Consider the following 24806-nt stretch of genomic DNA (forward strand, 5'->3'; position numbering starts at 1 on the left):
TGTTCCTAATTGACAAAATAAGATTAATGCTTATGAAGAAATATAAAATCTCATCCCTTCCCCAATATCGCGCCACACCCCTACCCCTTAATTCCCTGGTTGAACTTGATGGACATATGTCTTTTTTCGACCGTACTAACTATGTAACTATGTAACATAACATGGGGGGGTCTCCTGGCTGTTCACACAGGTGTGTCATTGCTGTACATTGACCATGCATTGCTTCTGTGGTATTGCAAAGGCAAAGACAAATGCTTCCAGCCATCCATTGCACTAATGGATTGGTCATCAGCTGGCTGTCTATGTCCCGCATCAATATAGACCAAAGTACAGAGGGTTAGGCTATGCTATAGTGCACCTACCTGATGCATCAGAAGGTGCGAGGCCCTTGCTAAATTCTGTGCACAGACTTTGAGATCTATGCTTTAGACTGTATCTAAACCTGCTCCAACATGGACTGACATTCTGGCCTACTTTCAGCCGATGCGACTTGTCTGTCGCTGAACAGTCGCTTTTTATGTATTCAGCACCTATGTATAATGTTGTAAAAATGCTCTAGAAGCTAAAGTCGCAGAAATGTCACACATATTTGGCCTGCAACTTTCTGTGCGACAAATTCAGACAGGAAAAATCAGTATAAATCCTTAGAAAATTATCCCCCAGTGTCTCCATCTGCTGGCGGTATTGAATAAGCATTGCTGCACTGATGGGGTATGCATTAGACGAAAAAAAAGAAGAAAAAGAAGAATAATACGCCCAGAAAAGAGGCGAAAAGGAGAAAAACGTAAAAAAACGTGAAAAAAAAGTAAGAGGAAGAGAAGGGAAAAAAAGGTGGAAATGGGTTTAAAAGTGATTTCGGCGGAGAAATATATATATATATATATATATATATATATATATATATATATACGCGCACACACACACATATATATAAACGTATTCTCCGTTGAGATATTGCAGCCGCTGCTGTGTCCAGGCCCAGGAGCCTTAGCACTGTGCTGTGATGTCACTCAATACCACTGACATCACTAGGTGTAAACAACATCTCTCCTTTGCTGTGTATGTGACTATGGAGCTGTTTGGTGATGTCGTCTATTACGGCCTTCATAGAAGCAACAGGAGATTGTTGCATCCATCTAGAACCCTCAGAACTACAGTGCTATGATGTCACTCACTTCCACAGGCCTTGCAGAGTGTAAACAACAACAACCCAGCTTTGTTGTGTATGTAACCATAGGGATTGTGATGTCACCTAGAACCTTCACAGCAGCGACAGCTTTATGAGGAGCATCAGCACTGCTCTGCCTGAGCAGAACCATCACCGCCATAGGTTGTCAAATAACCCGGATTTAACCCACACAGGTAAGTCCAATGGGGTGCAGGCATGTCCTCTATGCTTACAGCTTCCCGTGGGTGTTGGTTTGATACCGTTTGGGGACAGCCAAGGAGGCATCTGCAGGCAACAAAGGTAGGTGTGTGCTTGTGTGTGTGTTTCCTATGCAGATCCTAAGCCCAGTGTCACATGCAAGTAGGAGGAGTAAGAAGGGTTCCTGGCAAATCCGGGTTATGGATTGCATTTAAAAAGGCCCCGTGGGAGTGCAATGGGCCCCTGTCTTGCTGCTTAGCAATAATGGTATGGGTTTAGGTTCTGCTGTGTGTACTGGTGGTTGACTGCCCCCCAGCCCAGAGTGTGCATGGAAAATTGTCTGGCAGCCTCCCTGACAGCAAGCAGTGATAGTGCCCATGAAGGGGACCTTGTTGGGCCCGCCCCTTTCACGGTTATCGCTTCTCGGCCTTTTGGCTAAGATCAAGTGTAGTATCTGTTCTTATCAGTTTAATATCTGATACGTCCCCTATCTGGGGACCATATATTAAATGGATTTTTGAGAACGGGGGCCGATTTCGAAGCTTGCTTCCGTCGCCCTATGCATTGACCCGATATGGCAGTATCTTCGGGTACAGTGCACCACCCCCTTACAGGGTTAAAAAGAAAGATTCCTACTTTCATTGCTACCTGCTTGCTGGCTAGCCAGCTAGCCAGCCCTGTGGGCCTTGCTGCTGCTGCTGCTGCTGCTGCAGCCAAAAAACAAAAGGTGGTGCTGCTGCTGCTTCTGCTGCTTCTGCTTGTGTCTGGCCGCTGTTGGAGCGTCCAGGCACAGGACTTCTGCTGCTGCTGACTAAATGGCCTCCTTAATTGGATCATTTGAGTAGCCAGCACACCTGTGCAGGTAGGGCATGACATGATAGGCAGCTGCCTTGATAGCGGGTGGGTGCTGAATGTTCCTAATTGACAAAATAAGATTAATGCTTATGAAGAAATATAAAATCTCATCCCTTCCCCAATATCGCGCCACACCCCTACCCCTTAATTCCCTGGTTGAACTTGATGGACATATGTCTTTTTTCGACCGTACTAACTATGTAACTATGTAACATAACATGGGGGGGTCTCCTGGCTGTTCACACAGGTGTGTCATTGCTGTACATTGACCATGCATTGCTTCTGTGGTATTGCAAAGGCAAAGACAAATGCTTCCAGCCATCCATTGCACTAATGGATTGGTCATCAGCTGGCTGTCTATGTCCCGCATCAATATAGACCAAAGTACAGAGGGTTAGGCTATGCTATAGTGCACCTACCTGATGCATCAGAAGGTGCGAGGCCCTTGCTAAATTCTGTGCACAGACTTTGAGATCTATGCTTTAGACTGTATCTAAACCTGCTCCAACATGGACTGACATTCTGGCCTACTTTCAGCCGATGCGACTTGTCTGTCGCTGAACAGTCGCTTTTTATGTATTCAGCACCTATGTATAATGTTGTAAAAATGCTCTAGAAGCTAAAGTCGCAGAAATGTCACACATATTTGGCCTGCAACTTTCTGTGCGACAAATTCAGACAGAAAAAATCAGTATAAATCCTTAGAAAATTATCCCCCAGTGTCTCCATCTGCTGGCGGTATTGAATAAGCATTGCTGCACTGATGGGGTATGCATTAGACGAAAAAAAAGAAGAAAAAGAAGAATAATACGCCCAGAAAAGAGGCGAAAAGGAGAAAAACGTAAAAAAACGTGAAAAAAAAGTAAGAGGAAGAGAAGGGAAAAAAAGGTGGAAATGGGTTTAAAAGTGATTTCGGCGGAGAAATATATATATATATATATATATATATATATATATATATATATACGCGCACACACACACATATATATAAACGTATTCTCCGTTGAGATATTGCAGCCGCTGCTGTGTCCAGGCCCAGGAGCCTTAGCACTGTGCTGTGATGTCACTCAATACCACTGACATCACTAGGTGTAAACAACATCTCTCCTTTGCTGTGTATGTGACTATGGAGCTGTTTGGTGATGTCGTCTATTATGGCCTTCATAGAAGCAACAGGAGATTGTTGCATCCATCTAGAACCCTCAGAACTACAGTGCTATGATGTCACTCACTTCCACAGGCCTTGCAGAGTGTAAACAACAACAACCCAGCTTTGTTGTGTATGTAACCATAGGGATTGTGATGTCACCTAGAACCTTCACAGCAGCGACAGCTTTATGAGGAGCATCAGCACTGCTCTGCCTGAGCAGAACCATCACCGCCATAGGTTGTCAAATAACCCGGATTTAACCCACACAGGTAAGTCCAATGGGGTGCAGGCATGTCCTCTATGCTTACAGCTTCCCGTGGGTGTTGGTTTGATACCGTTTGGGGACAGCCAAGGAGGCATCTGCAGGCAACAAAGGTAGGTGTGTGCTTGTGTGTGTGTTTCCTATGCAGATCCTAAGCCCAGTGTCACATGCAAGTAGGAGGAGTAAGAAGGGTTCCTGGCAAATCCGGGTTATGGATTGCATTTAAAAAGGCCCCGTGGGAGTGCAATGGGCCCCTGTCTTGCTGCTTAGCAATAATGGTATGGGTTTAGGTTCTGCTGTGTGTACTGGTGGTTGACTGCCCCCCAGCCCAGAGTGTGCATGGAAAATTGTCTGGCAGCCTCCCTGACAGCAAGCAGTGATAGTGCCCATGAAGGGGACCTTGTTGGGCCCGCCCCTTTCACGGTTATCGCTTCTCGGCCTTTTGGCTAAGATCAAGTGTAGTATCTGTTCTTATCAGTTTAATATCTGATACGTCCCCTATCTGGGGACCATATATTAAATGGATTTTTGAGAACGGGGGCCGATTTCGAAGCTTGCTTCCGTCGCCCTATGCATTGACCCGATATGGCAGTATCTTCGGGTACAGTGCACCACCCCCTTACAGGGTTAAAAAGAAAGATTCCTACTTTCATTGCTACCTGCTTGCTGGCTAGCCAGCTAGCCAGCCCTGTGGGCCTTGCTGCTGCTGCTGCTGCTGCTGCAGCCAAAAAACAAAAGGTGGTGCTGCTGCTGCTTCTGCTGCTTCTGCTTGTGTCTGGCCGCTGTTGGAGCGTCCAGGCACAGGACTTCTGCTGCTGCTGACTAAATGGCCTCCTTAATTGGATCATTTGAGTAGCCAGCACACCTGTGCAGGTAGGGCATGACATGATAGGCAGCTGCCTTGATAGCGGGTGGGTGCTGAATGTTCCTAATTGACAAAATAAGATTAATGCTTATGAAGAAATATAAAATCTCATCCCTTCCCCAATATCGCGCCACACCCCTACCCCTTAATTCCCTGGTTGAACTTGATGGACATATGTCTTTTTTCGACCGTACTAACTATGTAACTATGTAACATAACATGGGGGGGTCTCCTGGCTGTTCACACAGGTGTGTCATTGCTGTACATTGACCATGCATTGCTTCTGTGGTATTGCAAAGGCAAAGACAAATGCTTCCAGCCATCCATTGCACTAATGGATTGGTCATCAGCTGGCTGTCTATGTCCCGCATCAATATAGACCAAAGTACAGAGGGTTAGGCTATGCTATAGTGCACCTACCTGATGCATCAGAAGGTGCGAGGCCCTTGCTAAATTCTGTGCACAGACTTTGAGATCTATGCTTTAGACTGTATCTAAACCTGCTCCAACATGGACTGACATTCTGGCCTACTTTCAGCCGATGCGACTTGTCTGTCGCTGAACAGTCGCTTTTTATGTATTCAGCACCTATGTATAATGTTGTAAAAATGCTCTAGAAGCTAAAGTCGCAGAAATGTCACACATATTTGGCCTGCAACTTTCTGTGCGACAAATTCAGACAGGAAAAATCAGTATAAATCCTTAGAAAATTATCCCCCAGTGTCTCCATCTGCTGGCGGTATTGAATAAGCATTGCTGCACTGATGGGGTATGCATTAGACGAAAAAAAAGAAGAAAAAGAAGAATAATACGCCCAGAAAAGAGGCGAAAAGGAGAAAAACGTAAAAAAACGTGAAAAAAAAGTAAGAGGAAGAGAAGGGAAAAAAAGGTGGAAATGGGTTTAAAAGTGATTTCGGCGGAGAAATATATATATATATATATATATATATATATATATATATATATATATACGCGCACACACACACATATATATAAACGTATTCTCCGTTGAGATATTGCAGCCGCTGCTGTGTCCAGGCCCAGGAGCCTTAGCACTGTGCTGTGATGTCACTCAATACCACTGACATCACTAGGTGTAAACAACATCTCTCCTTTGCTGTGTATGTGACTATGGAGCTGTTTGGTGATGTCGTCTATTATGGCCTTCATAGAAGCAACAGGAGATTGTTGCATCCATCTAGAACCCTCAGAACTACAGTGCTATGATGTCACTCACTTCCACAGGCCTTGCAGAGTGTAAACAACAACAACCCAGCTTTGTTGTGTATGTAACCATAGGGATTGTGATGTCACCTAGAACCTTCACAGCAGCGACAGCTTTATGAGGAGCATCAGCACTGCTCTGCCTGAGCAGAACCATCACCGCCATAGGTTGTCAAATAACCCGGATTTAACCCACACAGGTAAGTCCAATGGGGTGCAGGCATGTCCTCTATGCTTACAGCTTCCCGTGGGTGTTGGTTTGATACCGTTTGGGGACAGCCAAGGAGGCATCTGCAGGCAACAAAGGTAGGTGTGTGCTTGTGTGTGTGTTTCCTATGCAGATCCTAAGCCCAGTGTCACATGCAAGTAGGAGGAGTAAGAAGGGTTCCTGGCAAATCCGGGTTATGGATTGCATTTAAAAAGGCCCCGTGGGAGTGCAATGGGCCCCTGTCTTGCTGCTTAGCAATAATGGTATGGGTTTAGGTTCTGCTGTGTGTACTGGTGGTTGACTGCCCCCCAGCCCAGAGTGTGCATGGAAAATTGTCTGGCAGCCTCCCTGACAGCAAGCAGTGATAGTGCCCATGAAGGGGACCTTGTTGGGCCCGCCCCTTTCACGGTTATCGCTTCTCGGCCTTTTGGCTAAGATCAAGTGTAGTATCTGTTCTTATCAGTTTAATATCTGATACGTCCCCTATCTGGGGACCATATATTAAATGGATTTTTGAGAACGGGGGCCGATTTCGAAGCTTGCTTCCGTCGCCCTATGCATTGACCCGATATGGCAGTATCTTCGGGTACAGTGCACCACCCCCTTACAGGGTTAAAAAGAAAGATTCCTACTTTCATTGCTACCTGCTTGCTGGCTAGCCAGCTAGCCAGCCCTGTGGGCCTTGCTGCTGCTGCTGCTGCTGCTGCAGCCAAAAAACAAAAGGTGGTGCTGCTGCTGCTTCTGCTGCTTCTGCTTGTGTCTGGCCGCTGTTGGAGCGTCCAGGCACAGGACTTCTGCTGCTGCTGACTAAATGGCCTCCTTAATTGGATCATTTGAGTAGCCAGCACACCTGTGCAGGTAGGGCATGACATGATAGGCAGCTGCCTTGATAGCGGGTGGGTGCTGAATGTTCCTAATTGACAAAATAAGATTAATGCTTATGAAGAAATATAAAATCTCATCCCTTCCCCAATATCGCGCCACACCCCTACCCCTTAATTCCCTGGTTGAACTTGATGGACATATGTCTTTTTTCGACCGTACTAACTATGTAACTATGTAACATAACATGGGGGGGTCTCCTGGCTGTTCACACAGGTGTGTCATTGCTGTACATTGACCATGCATTGCTTCTGTGGTATTGCAAAGGCAAAGACAAATGCTTCCAGCCATCCATTGCACTAATGGATTGGTCATCAGCTGGCTGTCTATGTCCCGCATCAATATAGACCAAAGTACAGAGGGTTAGGCTATGCTATAGTGCACCTACCTGATGCATCAGAAGGTGCGAGGCCCTTGCTAAATTCTGTGCACAGACTTTGAGATCTATGCTTTAGACTGTATCTAAACCTGCTCCAACATGGACTGACATTCTGGCCTACTTTCAGCCGATGCGACTTGTCTGTCGCTGAACAGTCGCTTTTTATGTATTCAGCACCTATGTATAATGTTGTAAAAATGCTCTAGAAGCTAAAGTCGCAGAAATGTCACACATATTTGGCCTGCAACTTTCTGTGCGACAAATTCAGACAGGAAAAATCAGTATAAATCCTTAGAAAATTATCCCCCAGTGTCTCCATCTGCTGGCGGTATTGAATAAGCATTGCTGCACTGATGGGGTATGCATTAGACGAAAAAAAAGAAGAAAAAGAAGAATAATACGCCCAGAAAAGAGGCGAAAAGGAGAAAAACGTAAAAAAACGTGAAAAAAAAGTAAGAGGAAGAGAAGGGAAAAAAAGGTGGAAATGGGTTTAAAAGTGATTTCGGCGGAGAAATATATATATATATATATATATATATATACGCGCACACACACACATATATATAAACGTATTCTCCGTTGAGATATTGCAGCCGCTGCTGTGTCCAGGCCCAGGAGCCTTAGCACTGTGCTGTGATGTCACTCAATACCACTGACATCACTAGGTGTAAACAACATCTCTCCTTTGCTGTGTATGTGACTATGGAGCTGTTTGGTGATGTCGTCTATTATGGCCTTCATAGAAGCAACAGGAGATTGTTGCATCCATCTAGAACCCTCAGAACTACAGTGCTATGATGTCACTCACTTCCACAGGCCTTGCAGAGTGTAAACAACAACAACCCAGCTTTGTTGTGTATGTAACCATAGGGATTGTGATGTCACCTAGAACCTTCACAGCAGCGACAGCTTTATGAGGAGCATCAGCACTGCTCTGCCTGAGCAGAACCATCACCGCCATAGGTTGTCAAATAACCCGGATTTAACCCACACAGGTAAGTCCAATGGGGTGCAGGCATGTCCTCTATGCTTACAGCTTCCCGTGGGTGTTGGTTTGATACCGTTTGGGGACAGCCAAGGAGGCATCTGCAGGCAACAAAGGTAGGTGTGTGCTTGTGTGTGTGTTTCCTATGCAGATCCTAAGCCCAGTGTCACATGCAAGTAGGAGGAGTAAGAAGGGTTCCTGGCAAATCCGGGTTATGGATTGCATTTAAAAAGGCCCCGTGGGAGTGCAATGGGCCCCTGTCTTGCTGCTTAGCAATAATGGTATGGGTTTAGGTTCTGCTGTGTGTACTGGTGGTTGACTGCCCCCCAGCCCAGAGTGTGCATGGAAAATTGTCTGGCAGCCTCCCTGACAGCAAGCAGTGATAGTGCCCATGAAGGGGACCTTGTTGGGCCCGCCCCTTTCACGGTTATCGCTTCTCGGCCTTTTGGCTAAGATCAAGTGTAGTATCTGTTCTTATCAGTTTAATATCTGATACGTCCCCTATCTGGGGACCATATATTAAATGGATTTTTGAGAACGGGGGCCGATTTCGAAGCTTGCTTCCGTCGCCCTATGCATTGACCCGATATGGCAGTATCTTCGGGTACAGTGCACCACCCCCTTACAGGGTTAAAAAGAAAGATTCCTACTTTCATTGCTACCTGCTTGCTGGCTAGCCAGCTAGCCAGCCCTGTGGGCCTTGCTGCTGCTGCTGCTGCTGCTGCAGCCAAAAAACAAAAGGTGGTGCTGCTGCTGCTTCTGCTGCTTCTGCTTGTGTCTGGCCGCTGTTGGAGCGTCCAGGCACAGGACTTCTGCTGCTGCTGACTAAATGGCCTCCTTAATTGGATCATTTGAGTAGCCAGCACACCTGTGCAGGTAGGGCATGACATGATAGGCAGCTGCCTTGATAGCGGGTGGGTGCTGAATGTTCCTAATTGACAAAATAAGATTAATGCTTATGAAGAAATATAAAATCTCATCCCTTCCCCAATATCGCGCCACACCCCTACCCCTTAATTCCCTGGTTGAACTTGATGGACATATGTCTTTTTTCGACCGTACTAACTATGTAACTATGTAACATAACATGGGGGGGTCTCCTGGCTGTTCACACAGGTGTGTCATTGCTGTACATTGACCATGCATTGCTTCTGTGGTATTGCAAAGGCAAAGACAAATGCTTCCAGCCATCCATTGCACTAATGGATTGGTCATCAGCTGGCTGTCTATGTCCCGCATCAATATAGACCAAAGTACAGAGGGTTAGGCTATGCTATAGTGCACCTACCTGATGCATCAGAAGGTGCGAGGCCCTTGCTAAATTCTGTGCACAGACTTTGAGATCTATGCTTTAGACTGTATCTAAACCTGCTCCAACATGGACTGACATTCTGGCCTACTTTCAGCCGATGCGACTTGTCTGTCGCTGAACAGTCGCTTTTTATGTATTCAGCACCTATGTATAATGTTGTAAAAATGCTCTAGAAGCTAAAGTCGCAGAAATGTCACACATATTTGGCCTGCAACTTTCTGTGCGACAAATTCAGACAGGAAAAATCAGTATAAATCCTTAGAAAATTATCCCCCAGTGTCTCCATCTGCTGGCGGTATTGAATAAGCATTGCTGCACTGATGGGGTATGCATTAGACGAAAAAAAAGAAGAAAAAGAAGAATAATACGCCCAGAAAAGAGGCGAAAAGGAGAAAAACGTAAAAAAACGTGAAAAAAAAGTAAGAGGAAGAGAAGGGAAAAAAAGGTGGAAATGGGTTTAAAAGTGATTTCGGCGGAGAAATATATATATATATATATATATATATATATATATATATACGCGCACACACACACATATATATAAACGTATTCTCCGTTGAGATATTGCAGCCGCTGCTGTGTCCAGGCCCAGGAGCCTTAGCACTGTGCTGTGATGTCACTCAATACCACTGACATCACTAGGTGTAAACAACATCTCTCCTTTGCTGTGTATGTGACTATGGAGCTGTTTGGTGATGTCGTCTATTATGGCCTTCATAGAAGCAACAGGAGATTGTTGCATCCATCTAGAACCCTCAGAACTACAGTGCTATGATGTCACTCACTTCCACAGGCCTTGCAGAGTGTAAACAACAACAACCCAGCTTTGTTGTGTATGTAACCATAGGGATTGTGATGTCACCTAGAACCTTCACAGCAGCGACAGCTTTATGAGGAGCATCAGCACTGCTCTGCCTGAGCAGAACCATCACCGCCATAGGTTGTCAAATAACCCGGATTTAACCCACACAGGTAAGTCCAATGGGGTGCAGGCATGTCCTCTATGCTTACAGCTTCCCGTGGGTGTTGGTTTGATACCGTTTGGGGACAGCCAAGGAGGCATCTGCAGGCAACAAAGGTAGGTGTGTGCTTGTGTGTGTGTTTCCTATGCAGATCCTAAGCCCAGTGTCACATGCAAGTAGGAGGAGTAAGAAGGGTTCCTGGCAAATCCGGGTTATGGATTGCATTTAAAAAGGCCCCGTGGGAGTGCAATGGGCCCCTGTCTTGCTGCTTAGCAATAATGGTATGGGTTTAGGTTCTGCTGTGTGTACTGGTGGTTGACTGCCCCCCAGCCCAGAGTGTGCATGGAAAATTGTCTGGCAGCCTCCCTGACAGCAAGCAGTGATAGTGCCCATGAAGGGGACCTTGTTGGGCCCGCCCCTTTCACGGTTATCGCTTCTCGGCCTTTTGGCTAAGATCAAGTGTAGTATCTGTTCTTATCAGTTTAATATCTGATACGTCCCCTATCTGGGGACCATATATTAAATGGATTTTTGAGAACGGGGGCCAATTTCGAAGCTTGCTTCCGTCGCCCTATGCATTGACCCGATATGGCAGTATCTTCGGGTACAGTGCACCACCCCCTTACAGGGTTAAAAAGAAAGATTCCTACTTTCATTGCTACCTGCTTGCTGGCTAGCCAGCTAGCCAGCCCTGTGGGCCTTGCTGCTGCTGCTGCTGCTGCTGCAGCCAAAAAACAAAAGGTGGTGCTGCTGCTGCTTCTGCTGCTTCTGCTTGTGTCTGGCCGCTGTTGGAGCGTCCAGGCACAGGACTTCTGCTGCTGCTGACTAAATGGCCTCCTTAATTGGATCATTTGAGTAGCCAGCACACCTGTGCAGGTAGGGCATGACATGATAGGCAGCTGCCTTGATAGCGGGTGGGTGCTGAATGTTCCTAATTGACAAAATAAGATTAATGCTTATGAAGAAATATAAAATCTCATCCCTTCCCCAATATCGCGCCACACCCCTACCCCTTAATTCCCTGGTTGAACTTGATGGACATATGTCTTTTTTCGACCGTACTAACTATGTAACTATGTAACATAACATGGGGGGGTCTCCTGGCTGTTCACACAGGTGTGTCATTGCTGTACATTGACCATGCATTGCTTCTGTGGTATTGCAAAGGCAAAGACAAATGCTTCCAGCCATCCATTGCACTAATGGATTGGTCATCAGCTGGCTGTCTATGTCCCGCATCAATATAGACCAAAGTACAGAGGGTTAGGCTATGCTATAGTGCACCTACCTGATGCATCAGAAGGTGCGAGGCCCTTGCTAAATTCTGTGCACAGACTTTGAGATCTATGCTTTAGACTGTATCTAAACCTGCTCCAACATGGACTGACATTCTGGCCTACTTTCAGCCGATGCGACTTGTCTGTCGCTGAACAGTCGCTTTTTATGTATTCAGCACCTATGTATAATGTTGTAAAAATGCTCTAGAAGCTAAAGTCGCAGAAATGTCACACATATTTGGCCTGCAACTTTCTGTGCGACAAATTCAGACAGGAAAAATCAGTATAAATCCTTAGAAAATTATCCCCCAGTGTCTCCATCTGCTGGCGGTATTGAATAAGCATTGCTGCACTGATGGGGTATGCATTAGACGAAAAAAAAGAAGAAAAAGAAGAATAATACGCCCAGAAAAGAGGCGAAAAGGAGAAAAACGTAAAAAAACGTGAAAAAAAAGTAAGAGGAAGAGAAGGGAAAAAAAGGTGGAAATGGGTTTAAAAGTGATTTCGGCGGAGAAATATATATATATATATATATATATATATATATATATATATATATATACGCGCACACACACACATATATATAAACGTATTCTCCGTTGAGATATTGCAGCCGCTGCTGTGTCCAGGCCCAGGAGCCTTAGCACTGTGCTGTGATGTCACTCAATACCACTGACATCACTAGGTGTAAACAACATCTCTCCTTTGCTGTGTATGTGACTATGGAGCTGTTTGGTGATGTCGTCTATTATGGCCTTCATAGAAGCAACAGGAGATTGTTGCATCCATCTAGAACCCTCAGAACTACAGTGCTATGATGTCACTCACTTCCACAGGCCTTGCAGAGTGTAAACAACAACAACCCAGCTTTGTTGTGTATGTAACCATAGGGATTGTGATGTCACCTAGAACCTTCACAGCAGCGACAGCTTTATGAGGAGCATCAGCACTGCTCTGCCTGAGCAGAACCATCACCGCCATAGGTTGTCAAATAACCCGGATTTAACCCACACAGGTAAGTCCAATGGGGTGCAGGCATGTCCTCTATGCTTACAGCTTCCCGTGGGTGTTGGTTTGATACCGTTTGGGGACAGCCAAGGAGGCATCTGCAGGCAACAAAGGTAGGTGTGTGCTTGTGTGTGTGTTTCCTATGCAGATCCTAAGCCCAGTGTCACATGCAAGTAGGAGGAGTAAGAAGGGTTCCTGGCAAATCCGGGTTATGGATTGCATTTAAAAAGGCCCCGTGGGAGTGCAATGGGCCCCTGTCTTGCTGCTTAGCAATAATGGTATGGGTTTAGGTTCTGCTGTGTGTACTGGTGGTTGACTGCCCCCCAGCCCAGAGTGTGCATGGAAAATTGTCTGGCAGCCTCCCTGACAGCAAGCAGTGATAGTGCCCATGAAGGGGACCTTGTTGGGCCCGCCCCTTTCACGGTTATCGCTTCTCGGCCTTTTGGCTAAGATCAAGTGTAGTATCTGTTCTTATCAGTTTAATATCTGATACGTCCCCTATCTGGGGACCATATATTAAATGGATTTTTGAGAACGGGGGCCGATTTCGAAGCTTGCTTCCGTCGCCCTATGCATTGACCCGATATGGCAGTATCTTCGGGTACAGTGCACCACCCCCTTACAGGGTTAAAAAGAAAGATTCCTACTTTCATTGCTACCTGCTTGCTGGCTAGCCAGCTAGCCAGCCCTGTGGGCCTTGCTGCTGCTGCTGCTGCTGCTGCAGCCAAAAAACAAAAGGTGGTGCTGCTGCTGCTTCTGCTGCTTCTGCTTGTGTCTGGCCGCTGTTGGAGCGTCCAGGCACAGGACTTCTGCTGCTGCTGACTAAATGGCCTCCTTAATTGGATCATTTGAGTAGCCAGCACACCTGTGCAGGTAGGGCATGACATGATAGGCAGCTGCCTTGATAGCGGGTGGGTGCTGAATGTTCCTAATTGACAAAATAAGATTAATGCTTATGAAGAAATATAAAATCTCATCCCTTCCCCAATATCGCGCCACACCCCTACCCCTTAATTCCCTGGTTGAACTTGATGGACATATGTCTTTTTTCGACCGTACTAACTATGTAACTATGTAACATAACATGGGGGGGTCTCCTGGCTGTTCACACAGGTGTGTCATTGCTGTACATTGACCATGCATTGCTTCTGTGGTATTGCAAAGGCAAAGACAAATGCTTCCAGCCATCCATTGCACTAATGGATTGGTCATCAGCTGGCTGTCTATGTCCCGCATCAATATAGACCAAAGTACAGAGGGTTAGGCTATGCTATAGTGCACCTACCTGATGCATCAGAAGGTGCGAGGCCCTTGCTAAATTCTGTGCACAGACTTTGAGATCTATGCTTTAGACTGTATCTAAACCTGCTCCAACATGGACTGACATTCTGGCCTACTTTCAGCCGATGCGACTTGTCTGTCGCTGAACAGTCGCTTTTTATGTATTCAGCACCTATGTATAATGTTGTAAAAATGCTCTAGAAGCTAAAGTCGCAGAAATGTCACACATATTTGGCCTGCAACTTTCTGTGCGACAAATTCAGACAGGAAAAATCAGTATAAATCCTTAGAAAATTATCCCCCAGTGTCTCCATCTGCTGGCGGTATTGAATAAGCATTGCTGCACTGATGGGGTATGCATTAGACGAAAAAAAAGAAGAAAAAGAAGAATAATACGCCCAGAAAAGAGGCGAAAAGGAGAAAAACGTAAAAAAACGTGAAAAAAAAGTAAGAGGAAGAGAAGGGAAAAAAAGGTGGAAATGGGTTTAAAAGTGATTTCGGCGGAGAAATATATATATATATATATATATATATATATATATATATATATACGCGCACACACACACATATATATAAACGTATTCTCCGTTGAGATATTGCAGCCGCTGCTGTGTCCAGGCCCAGGAGCCTTAGCACTGTGCTGTGATGTCACTCAATACCACTGACATCACTAGGTGTAAACAACATCTCTCCTTTGCTGTGTATGTGACTATGGAGCTGTTTGGTGATGTCGTCTATTATGGCCTTCATAGAAGCAACAGGAGATTGTTGCATCCATCTAGAACCCTCAGAACTACAGTGCTATGATGTCACTCACTTCCACAGGCCTTGCAGAGTGTAAACAACAACAACCCAGCTTTGTTGTGTATGTAACCATAGGGATTGTGATGTCACCTAGAACCTTCACAGCAGCGACAGCTTTATGAGGAGCATCAGCACTGCTCTGCCTGAGCAGAACCATCACCGCCATAGGTTGTCAAATAACCCGGATTTAACCCACACAGGTAAGTCCAATGGGGTGCAGGCATGTCCTCTATGCTTACAGCTTCCCGTGGGTGTTGGTTTGATACCGTTTGGGGACAGCCAAGGAGGCATCTGCAGGCAACAAAGGTAGGTGTGTGCTTGTGTGTGTGTTTCCTATGCAGATCCTAAGCCCAGTGTCACATGCAAGTAGGAGGAGTAAGAAGGGTTCCTGGCAAATCCGGGTTATGGATTGCATTTAAAAAGGCCCCGTGGGAGTGCAATGGGCCCCTGTCTTGCTGCTTAGCAATAATGGTATGGGTTTAGGTTCTGCTGTGTGTACTGGTGGTTGACTGCCCCCCAGCCCAGAGTGTGCATGGAAAATTGTCTGGCAGCCTCCCTGACAGCAAGCAGTGATAGTGCCCATGAAGGGGACCTTGTTGGGCCCGCCCCTTTCACGGTTATCGCTTCTCGGCCTTTTGGCTAAGATCAAGTGTAGTATCTGTTCTTATCAGTTTAATATCTGATACGTCCCCTATCTGGGGACCATATATTAAATGGATTTTTGAGAACGGGGGCCGATTTCGAAGCTTGCTTCCGTCGCCCTATGCATTGACCCGATATGGCAGTATCTTCGGGTACAGTGCACCACCCCCTTACAGGGTTAAAAAGAAAGATTCCTACTTTCATTGTTACCTGCTTGCTGGCTAGCCAGCTAGCCAGCCCTGTGGGCCTTGCTGCTGCTGCTGCTGCTGCTGCAGCCAAAAAACAAAAGGTGGTGCTGCTGCTGCTTCTGCTGCTTCTGCTTGTGTCTGGCCGCTGTTGGAGCGTCCAGGCACAGGACTTCTGCTGCTGCTGACTAAATGGCCTCCTTAATTGGATCATTTGAGTAGCCAGCACACCTGTGCAGGTAGGGCATGACATGATAGGCAGCTGCCTTGATAGCGGGTGGGTGCTGAATGTTCCTAATTGACAAAATAAGATTAATGCTTATGAAGAAATATAAAATCTCATCCCTTCCCCAATATCGCGCCACACCCCTACCCCTTAATTCCCTGGTTGAACTTGATGGACATATGTCTTTTTTCGACCGTACTAACTATGTAACTATGTAACATAACATGGGGGGGTCTCCTGGCTGTTCACACAGGTGTGTCATTGCTGTACATTGACCATGCATTGCTTCTGTGGTATTGCAAAGGCAAAGACAAATGCTTCCAGCCATCCATTGCACTAATGGATTGGTCATCAGCTGGCTGTCTATGTCCCGCATCAATATAGACCAAAGTACAGAGGGTTAGGCTATGCTATAGTGCACCTACCTGATGCATCAGAAGGTGCGAGGCCCTTGCTAAATTCTGTGCACAGACTTTGAGATCTATGCTTTAGACTGTATCTAAACCTGCTCCAACATGGACTGACATTCTGGCCTACTTTCAGCCGATGCGACTTGTCTGTCGCTGAACAGTCGCTTTTTATGTATTCAGCACCTATGTATAATGTTGTAAAAATGCTCTAGAAGCTAAAGTCGCAGAAATGTCACACATATTTGGCCTGCAACTTTCTGTGCGACAAATTCAGACAGGAAAAATCAGTATAAATCCTTAGAAAATTATCCCCCAGTGTCTCCATCTGCTGGCGGTATTGAATAAGCATTGCTGCACTGATGGGGTATGCATTAGACGAAAAAAAAGAAGAAAAAGAAGAATAATACGCCCAGAAAAGAGGCGAAAAGGAGAAAAACGTAAAAAAACGTGAAAAAAAAGTAAGAGGAAGAGAAGGGAAAAAAAGGTGGAAATGGGTTTAAAAGTGATTTCGGCGGAGAAATATATATATATATATATATATATATATATATATATATACGCGCACACACACACATATATATAAACGTATTCTCCGTTGAGATATTGCAGCCGCTGCTGTGTCCAGGCCCAGGAGCCTTAGCACTGTGCTGTGATGTCACTCAATACCACTGACATCACTAGGTGTAAACAACATCTCTCCTTTGCTGTGTATGTGACTATGGAGCTGTTTGGTGATGTCGTCTATTATGGCCTTCATAGAAGCAACAGGAGATTGTTGCATCCATCTAGAACCCTCAGAACTACAGTGCTATGATGTCACTCACTTCCACAGGCCTTGCAGAGTGTAAACAACAACAACCCAGCTTTGTTGTGTATGTAACCATAGGGATTGTGATGTCACCTAGAACCTTCACAGCAGCGACAGCTTTATGAGGAGCATCAGCACTGCTCTGCCTGAGCAGAACCATCACCGCCATAGGTTGTCAAATAACCCGGATTTAACCCACACAGGTAAGTCCAATGGGGTGCAGGCATGTCCTCTATGCTTACAGCTTCCCGTGGGTGTTGGTTTGATACCGTTTGGGGACAGCCAAGGAGGCATCTGCAGGCAACAAAGGTAGGTGTGTGCTTGTGTGTGTGTTTCCTATGCAGATCCTAAGCCCAGTGTCACATGCAAGTAGGAGGAGTAAGAAGGGTTCCTGGCAAATCCGGGTTATGGATTGCATTTAAAAAGGCCCCGTGGGAGTGCAATGGGCCCCTGTCTTGCTGCTTAGCAATAATGGTATGGGTTTAGGTTCTGCTGTGTGTACTGGTGGTTGACTGCCCCCCAGCCCAGAGTGTGCATGGAAAATTGTCTGGCAGCCTCCCTGACAGCAAGCAGTGATAGTGCCCATGAAGGGGACCTTGTTGGGCCCGCCCCTTTCACGGTTATCGCTTCTCGGCCTTTTGGCTAAGATCAAGTGTAGTATCTGTTCTTATCAGTTTAATATCTGATACGTCCCCTATCTGGGGACCATATATTAAATGGATTTTTGAGAACGGGGGCCGATTTCGAAGCTTGCTTCCGTCGCCCTATGCATTGACCCGATATGGCAGTATCTTCGGGTACAGTGCACCACCCCCTTACAGGGTTAAAAAGAAAGATTCCTACTTTCATTGCTACCTGCTTGCTGGCTAGCCAGCTAGCCAGCCCTGTGGGCCTTGCTGCTGCTGCTGCTGCTGCTGCAGCCAAAAAACAAAAGGTGGTGCTGCTGCTGCTTCTGCTGCTTCTGCTTGTGTCTGGCCGCTGTTGGAGCGTCCAGGCACAGGACTTCTGCTGCTGCTGACTAAATGGCCTCCTTAATTGGATCATTTGAGTAGCCAGCACACCTGTGCAGGTAGGGCATGACATGATAGGCAGCTGCCTTGATAGCGGGTGGGTGCTGAATGTTCCTAATTGACAAAATAAGATTAATGCTTATGAAGAAATATAAAATCTCATCCCTTCCCCAATATCGCGCCACACCCCTACCCCTTAATTCCCTGGTTGAACTTGATGGACATATGTCTTTTTTCGACCGTACTAACTATGTAACTATGTAACATAACATGGGGGGGTCTCCTGGCTGTTCACACAGGTGTGTCATTGCTGTACATTGACCATGCATTGCTTCTGTGGTATTGCAAAGGCAAAGACAAATGCTTCCAGCCATCCATTGCACTAATGGATTGGTCATCAGCTGGCTGTCTATGTCCCGCATCAATATAGACCAAAGTACAGAGGGTTAGGCTATGCTATAGTGCACCTACCTGATGCATCAGAAGGTGCGAGGCCCTTGCTAAATTCTGTGCACAGACTTTGAGATCTATGCTTTAGACTGTATCTAAACCTGCTCCAACATGGACTGACATTCTGGCCTACTTTCAGCCGATGCGACTTGTCTGTCGCTGAACAGTCGCTTTTTATGTATTCAGCACCTATGTATAATGTTGTAAAAATGCTCTAGAAGCTAAAGTCGCAGAAATGTCACACATATTTGGCCTGCAACTTTCTGTGCGACAAATTCAGACAGGAAAAATCAGTATAAATCCTTAGAAAATTATCCCCCAGTGTCTCCATCTGCTGGCGGTATTGAATAAGCATTGCTGCACTGATGGGGTATGCATTAGACGAAAAAAAAGAAGAAAAAGAAGAATAATACGCCCAGAAAAGAGGCGAAAAGGAGAAAAACGTAAAAAAACGTGAAAAAAAAGTAAGAGGAAGAGAAGGGAAAAAAAGGTGGAAATGGGTTTAAAAGTGATTTCGGCGGAGAATATATATATATATATATATATATATATATATATATATATATATATACGCGCACACACACACATATATATAAACGTATTCTCCGTTGAGATATTGCAGCCGCTGCTGTGTCCAGGCCCAGGAGCCTTAGCACTGTGCTGTGATGTCACTCAATACCACTGACATCACTAGGTGTAAACAACATCTCTCCTTTGCTGTGTATGTGACTATGGAGCTGTTTGGTGATGTCGTCTATTATGGCCTTCATAGAAGCAACAGGAGATTGTTGCATCCATCTAGAACCCTCAGAACTACAGTGCTATGATGTCACTCACTTCCACAGGCCTTGCAGAGTGTAAACAACAACAACCCAGCTTTGTTGTGTATGTAACCATAGGGATTGTGATGTCACCTAGAACCTTCACAGCAGCGACAGCTTTATGAGGAGCATCAGCACTGCTCTGCCTGAGCAGAACCATCACCGCCATAGGTTGTCAAATAACCCGGATTTAACCCACACAGGTAAGTCCAATGGGGTGCAGGCATGTCCTCTATGCTTACAGCTTCCCGTGGGTGTTGGTTTGATACCGTTTGGGGACAGCCAAGGAGGCATCTGCAGGCAACAAAGGTAGGTGTGTGCTTGTGTGTGTGTTTCCTATGCAGATCCTAAGCCCAGTGTCACATGCAAGTAGGAGGAGTAAGAAGGGTTCCTGGCAAATCCGGGTTATGGATTGCATTTAAAAAGGCCCCGTGGGAGTGCAATGGGCCCCTGTCTTGCTGCTTAGCAATAATGGTATGGGTTTAGGTTCTGCTGTGTGTACTGGTGGTTGACTGCCCCCCAGCCCAGAGTGTGCATGGAAAATTGTCTGGCAGCCTCCCTGACAGCAAGCAGTGATAGTGCCCATGAAGGGGACCTTGTTGGGCCCGCCCCTTTCACGGTTATCGCTTCTCGGCCTTTTGGCTAAGATCAAGTGTAGTATCTGTTCTTATCAGTTTAATATCTGATACGTCCCCTATCTGGGGACCATATATTAAATGGATTTTTGAGAACGGGGGCCGATTTCGAAGCTTGCTTCCGTCGCCCTATGCATTGACCCGATATGGCAGTATCTTCGGGTACAGTGCACCACCCCCTTACAGGGTTAAAAAGAAAGATTCCTACTTTCATTGCTACCTGCTTGCTGGCTAGCCAGCTAGCCAGCCCTGTGGGCCTTGCTGCTGCTGCTGCTGCTGCTGCAGCCAAAAAACAAAAGGTGGTGCTGCTGCTGCTTCTGCTGCTTCTGCTTGTGTCTGGCCGCTGTTGGAGCGTCCAGGCACAGGACTTCTGCTGCTGCTGACTAAATGGCCTCCTTAATTGGATCATTTGAGTAGCCAGCACACCTGTGCAGGTAGGGCATGACATGATAGGCAGCTGCCTTGATAGCGGGTGGGTGCTGAATGTTCCTAATTGACAAAATAAGATTAATGCTTATGAAGAAATATAAAATCTCATCCCTTCCCCAATATCGCGCCACACCCCTACCCCTTAATTCCCTGGTTGAACTTGATGGACATATGTCTTTTTTCGACCGTACTAACTATGTAACTATGTAACATAACATGGGGGGGTCTCCTGGCTGTTCACACAGGTGTGTCATTGCTGTACATTGACCATGCATTGCTTCTGTGGTATTGCAAAGGCAAAGACAAATGCTTCCAGCCATCCATTGCACTAATGGATTGGTCATCAGCTGGCTGTCTATGTCCCGCATCAATATAGACCAAAGTACAGAGGGTTAGGCTATGCTATAGTGCACCTACCTGATGCATCAGAAGGTGCGAGGCCCTTGCTAAATTCTGTGCACAGACTTTGAGATCTATGCTTTAGACTGTATCTAAACCTGCTCCAACATGGACTGACATTCTGGCCTACTTTCAGCCGATGCGACTTGTCTGTCGCTGAACAGTCGCTTTTTATGTATTCAGCACCTATGTATAATGTTGTAAAAATGCTCTAGAAGCTAAAGTCGCAGAAATGTCACACATATTTGGCCTGCAACTTTCTGTGCGACAAATTCAGACAGGAAAAATCAGTATAAATCCTTAGAAAATTATCCCCCAGTGTCTCCATCTGCTGGCGGTATTGAATAAGCATTGCTGCACTGATGGGGTATGCATTAGACGAAAAAAAAGAAGAAAAAGAAGAATAATACGCCCAGAAAAGAGGCGAAAAGGAGAAAAACGTAAAAAAACGTGAAAAAAAAGTAAGAGGAAGAGAAGGGAAAAAAAGGTGGAAATGGGTTTAAAAGTGATTTCGGCGGAGAAATATATATATATATATATATATATATATATATATATACGCGCACACACACACATATATATAAACGTATTCTCCGTTGAGATATTGCAGCCGCTGCTGTGTCCAGGCCCAGGAGCCTTAGCACTGTGCTGTGATGTCACTCAATACCACTGACATCACTAGGTGTAAACAACATCTCTCCTTTGCTGTGTATGTGACTATGGAGCTGTTTGGTGATGTCGTCTATTATGGCCTTCATAGAAGCAACAGGAGATTGTTGCATCCATCTAGAACCCTCAGAACTACAGTGCTATGATGTCACTCACTTCCACAGGCCTTGCAGAGTGTAAACAACAACAACCCAGCTTTGTTGTGTATGTAACCATAGGGATTGTGATGTCACCTAGAACCTTCACAGCAGCGACAGCTTTATGAGGAGCATCAGCACTGCTCTGCCTGAGCAGAACCATCACCGCCATAGGTTGTCAAATAACCCGGATTTAACCCACACAGGTAAGTCCAATGGGGTGCAGGCATGTCCTCTATGCTTACAGCTTCCCGTGGGTGTTGGTTTGATACCGTTTGGGGACAGCCAAGGAGGCATCTGCAGGCAACAAAGGTAGGTGTGTGCTTGTGTGTGTGTTTCCTATGCAGATCCTAAGCCCAGTGTCACATGCAAGTAGGAGGAGTAAGAAGGGTTCCTGGCAAATCCGGGTTATGGATTGCATTTAAAAAGGCCCCGTGGGAGTGCAATGGGCCCCTGTCTTGCTGCTTAGCAATAATGGTATGGGTTTAGGTTCTGCTGTGTGTACTGGTGGTTGACTGCCCCCCAGCCCAGAGTGTGCATGGAAAATTGTCTGGCAGCCTCCCTGACAGCAAGCAGTGATAGTGCCCATGAAGGGGACCTTGTTGGGCCCGCCCCTTTCACGGTTATCGCTTCTCGGCCTTTTGGCTAAGATCAAGTGTAGTATCTGTTCTTATCAGTTTAATATCTGATACGTCCCCTATCTGGGGACCATATATTAAATGGATTTTTGAGAACGGGGGCCGATTTCGAAGCTTGCTTCCGTCGCCCTATGCATTGACCCGATATGGCAGTATCTTCGGGTACAGTGCACCACCCCCTTACAGGGTTAAAAAGAAAGATTCCTACTTTCATTGCTACCTGCTTGCTGGCTAGCCAGCTAGCCAGCCCTGTGGGCCTTGCTGCTGCTGCTGCTGCTGCTGCTGCTGCAGCCAAAAAACAAAAGGTGGTGCTGCTGCTGCTTCTGCTGCTTCTGCTTGTGTCTGGCCGCTGTTGGAGCGTCCAGGCACAGGACTTCTGCTGCTGCTGACTAAATGGCCTCCTTAATTGGATCATTTGAGTAGCCAGCACACCTGTGCAGGTAGGGCATGACATGATAGGCAGCTGCCTTGATAGCGGGTGGGTGCTGAATGTTCCTAATTGACAAAATAAGATTAATGCTTATGAAGAAATATAAAATCTCATCCCTTCCCCAATATCGCGCCACACCCCTACCCCTTAATTCCCTGGTTGAACTTGATGGACATATGTCTTTTTTCGACCGTACTAACTATGTAACTATGTAACATAACATGGGGGGGTCTCCTGGCTGTTCACACAGGTGTGTCATTGCTGTACATTGACCATGCATTGCTTCTGTGGTATTGCAAAGGCAAAGACAAATGCTTCCAGCCATCCATTGCACTAATGGATTGGTCATCAGCTGGCTGTCTATGTCCCGCATCAATATAGACCAAAGTACAGAGGGTTAGGCTATGCTATAGTGCACCTACCTGATGCATCAGAAGGTGCGAGGCCCTTGCTAAATTCTGTGCACAGACTTTGAGATCTATGCTTTAGACTGTATCTAAACCTGCTCCAACATGGACTGACATTCTGGCCTACTTTCAGCCGATGCGACTTGTCTGTCGCTGAACAGTCGCTTTTTATGTATTCAGCACCTATGTATAATGTTGTAAAAATGCTCTAGAAGCTAAAGTCGCAGAAATGTCACACATATTTGGCCTGCAACTTTCTGTGCGACAAATTCAGACAGGAAAAATCAGTATAAATCCTTAGAAAATTATCCCCCAGTGTCTCCATCTGCTGGCGGTATTGAATAAGCATTGCTGCACTGATGGGGTATGCATTAGACGAAAAAAAAGAAGAAAAAGAAGAATAATACGCCCAGAAAAGAGGCGAAAAGGAGAAAAACGTAAAAAAACGTGAAAAAAAAGTAAGAGGAAGAGAAGGGAAAAAAAGGTGGAAATGGGTTTAAAAGTGATTTCGGCGGAGAAATATATATATATATATATATATATATATATATATATATATATACGCGCACACACACACATATATATAAACGTATTCTCCGTTGAGATATTGCAGCCGCTGCTGTGTCCAGGCCCAGGAGCCTTAGCACTGTGCTGTGATGTCACTCAATACCACTGACATCACTAGGTGTAAACAACATCTCTCCTTTGCTGTTTATGTGACTATGGAGCTGTTTGGTGATGTCGTCTATTATGGCCTTCATAGAAGCAACAGGAGATTGTTGCATCCATCTAGAACCCTCAGAACTACAGTGCTATGATGTCACTCACTTCCACAGGCCTTGCAGAGTGTAAACAACAACAACCCAGCTTTGTTGTGTATGTAACCATAGGGATTGTGATGTCACCTAGAACCTTCACAGCAGCGACAGCTTTATGAGGAGCATCAGCACTGCTCTGCCTGAGCAGAACCATCACCGCCATAGGTTGTCAAATAACCCGGATTTAACCCACACAGGTAAGTCCAATGGGGTGCAGGCATGTCCTCTATGCTTACAGCTTCCCGTGGGTGTTGGTTTGATACCGTTTGGGGACAGCCAAGGAGGCATCTGCAGGCAACAAAGGTAGGTGTGTGCTTGTGTGTGTGTTTCCTATGCAGATCCTAAGCCCAGTGTCACATGCAAGTAGGAGGAGTAAGAAGGGTTCCTGGCAAATCCGGGTTATGGATTGCATTTAAAAAGGCCCCGTGGGAGTGCAATGGGCCCCTGTCTTGCTGCTTAGCAATAATGGTATGGGTTTAGGTTCTGCTGTGTGTACTGGTGGTTGACTGCCCCCCAGCCCAGAGTGTGCATGGAAAATTGTCTGGCAGCCTCCCTGACAGCAAGCAGTGATAGTGCCCATGAAGGGGACCTTGTTGGGCCCGCCCCTTTCACGGTTATCGCTTCTCGGCCTTTTGGCTAAGATCAAGTGTAGTATCTGCATTTGGTCTGGTCGGAAGGTGTCTGTGGTACCCCGCTTCTCGGCCTTGGGGGATTGTCTCTCCTTACGGAGGGACTTCACCCCCTTGCTGCTATTGGGGAGCGGGCTTAGTCCACAGACAACGGGTTGCGATCCCCCTGTCTCTGGGACCTTGTGTCTCAGAAGGCATTTTCGGTACGTTGAGCGTTACCTGTAGCTTCGGAAGCACCTAGGG

The 24806-nt window shown here is 46.1% G+C and overlaps 10 non-coding genes and 1 pseudogene across 10 annotated transcripts; all 11 read left to right on the forward strand.

The window, feature by feature from the left end:
- Positions 1–1781: 1781 nt before the first annotated feature.
- On the forward strand, positions 1782–1972 carry LOC130338129 (U2 spliceosomal RNA). The gene has a single exon (XR_008878889.1). It is a non-coding gene; the product is annotated as a U2 spliceosomal RNA (small nuclear RNA).
- A 2087-nt stretch (positions 1973–4059) lies between these two features.
- LOC130338130 (U2 spliceosomal RNA) lies at positions 4060–4250 on the forward strand. The gene has a single exon (XR_008878890.1). It is a non-coding gene; the product is annotated as a U2 spliceosomal RNA (small nuclear RNA).
- A 2091-nt stretch (positions 4251–6341) lies between these two features.
- On the forward strand, positions 6342–6532 carry LOC130338131 (U2 spliceosomal RNA). The gene has a single exon (XR_008878891.1). It is a non-coding gene; the product is annotated as a U2 spliceosomal RNA (small nuclear RNA).
- Positions 6533–8605: 2073 nt separating this feature from the next.
- On the forward strand, positions 8606–8796 carry LOC130338132 (U2 spliceosomal RNA). Its single transcript, XR_008878892.1, has one exon. It is a non-coding gene; the product is annotated as a U2 spliceosomal RNA (small nuclear RNA).
- A 2083-nt stretch (positions 8797–10879) lies between these two features.
- LOC130338037 (U2 spliceosomal RNA) lies at positions 10880–11070 on the forward strand. Its single transcript, XR_008878813.1, has one exon. It is a non-coding gene; the product is annotated as a U2 spliceosomal RNA (small nuclear RNA).
- A 2091-nt stretch (positions 11071–13161) lies between these two features.
- LOC130338133 (U2 spliceosomal RNA) lies at positions 13162–13352 on the forward strand. The gene has a single exon (XR_008878893.1). It is a non-coding gene; the product is annotated as a U2 spliceosomal RNA (small nuclear RNA).
- A 2087-nt stretch (positions 13353–15439) lies between these two features.
- LOC130338134 (U2 spliceosomal RNA) lies at positions 15440–15630 on the forward strand. Its single transcript, XR_008878894.1, has one exon. It is a non-coding gene; the product is annotated as a U2 spliceosomal RNA (small nuclear RNA).
- Positions 15631–17713: 2083 nt separating this feature from the next.
- Positions 17714–17904, forward strand: LOC130338136 (U2 spliceosomal RNA). Its single transcript, XR_008878896.1, has one exon. It is a non-coding gene; the product is annotated as a U2 spliceosomal RNA (small nuclear RNA).
- Positions 17905–19994: 2090 nt separating this feature from the next.
- On the forward strand, positions 19995–20185 carry LOC130338137 (U2 spliceosomal RNA). Its single transcript, XR_008878897.1, has one exon. It is a non-coding gene; the product is annotated as a U2 spliceosomal RNA (small nuclear RNA).
- A 2081-nt stretch (positions 20186–22266) lies between these two features.
- On the forward strand, positions 22267–22457 carry LOC130338138 (U2 spliceosomal RNA). The gene has a single exon (XR_008878898.1). It is a non-coding gene; the product is annotated as a U2 spliceosomal RNA (small nuclear RNA).
- A 2093-nt stretch (positions 22458–24550) lies between these two features.
- On the forward strand, positions 24551–24768 carry LOC130338089 (U2 spliceosomal RNA; annotated as a pseudogene).
- Positions 24769–24806: the final 38 nt, after the last annotated feature.

The sequence above is a fragment of the Hyla sarda genome, unplaced genomic scaffold, assembly GCF_029499605.1.
Source record: "Hyla sarda isolate aHylSar1 unplaced genomic scaffold, aHylSar1.hap1 scaffold_513, whole genome shotgun sequence".
NCBI classification, from domain to species: domain Eukaryota; kingdom Metazoa; phylum Chordata; class Amphibia; order Anura; family Hylidae; genus Hyla; species Hyla sarda.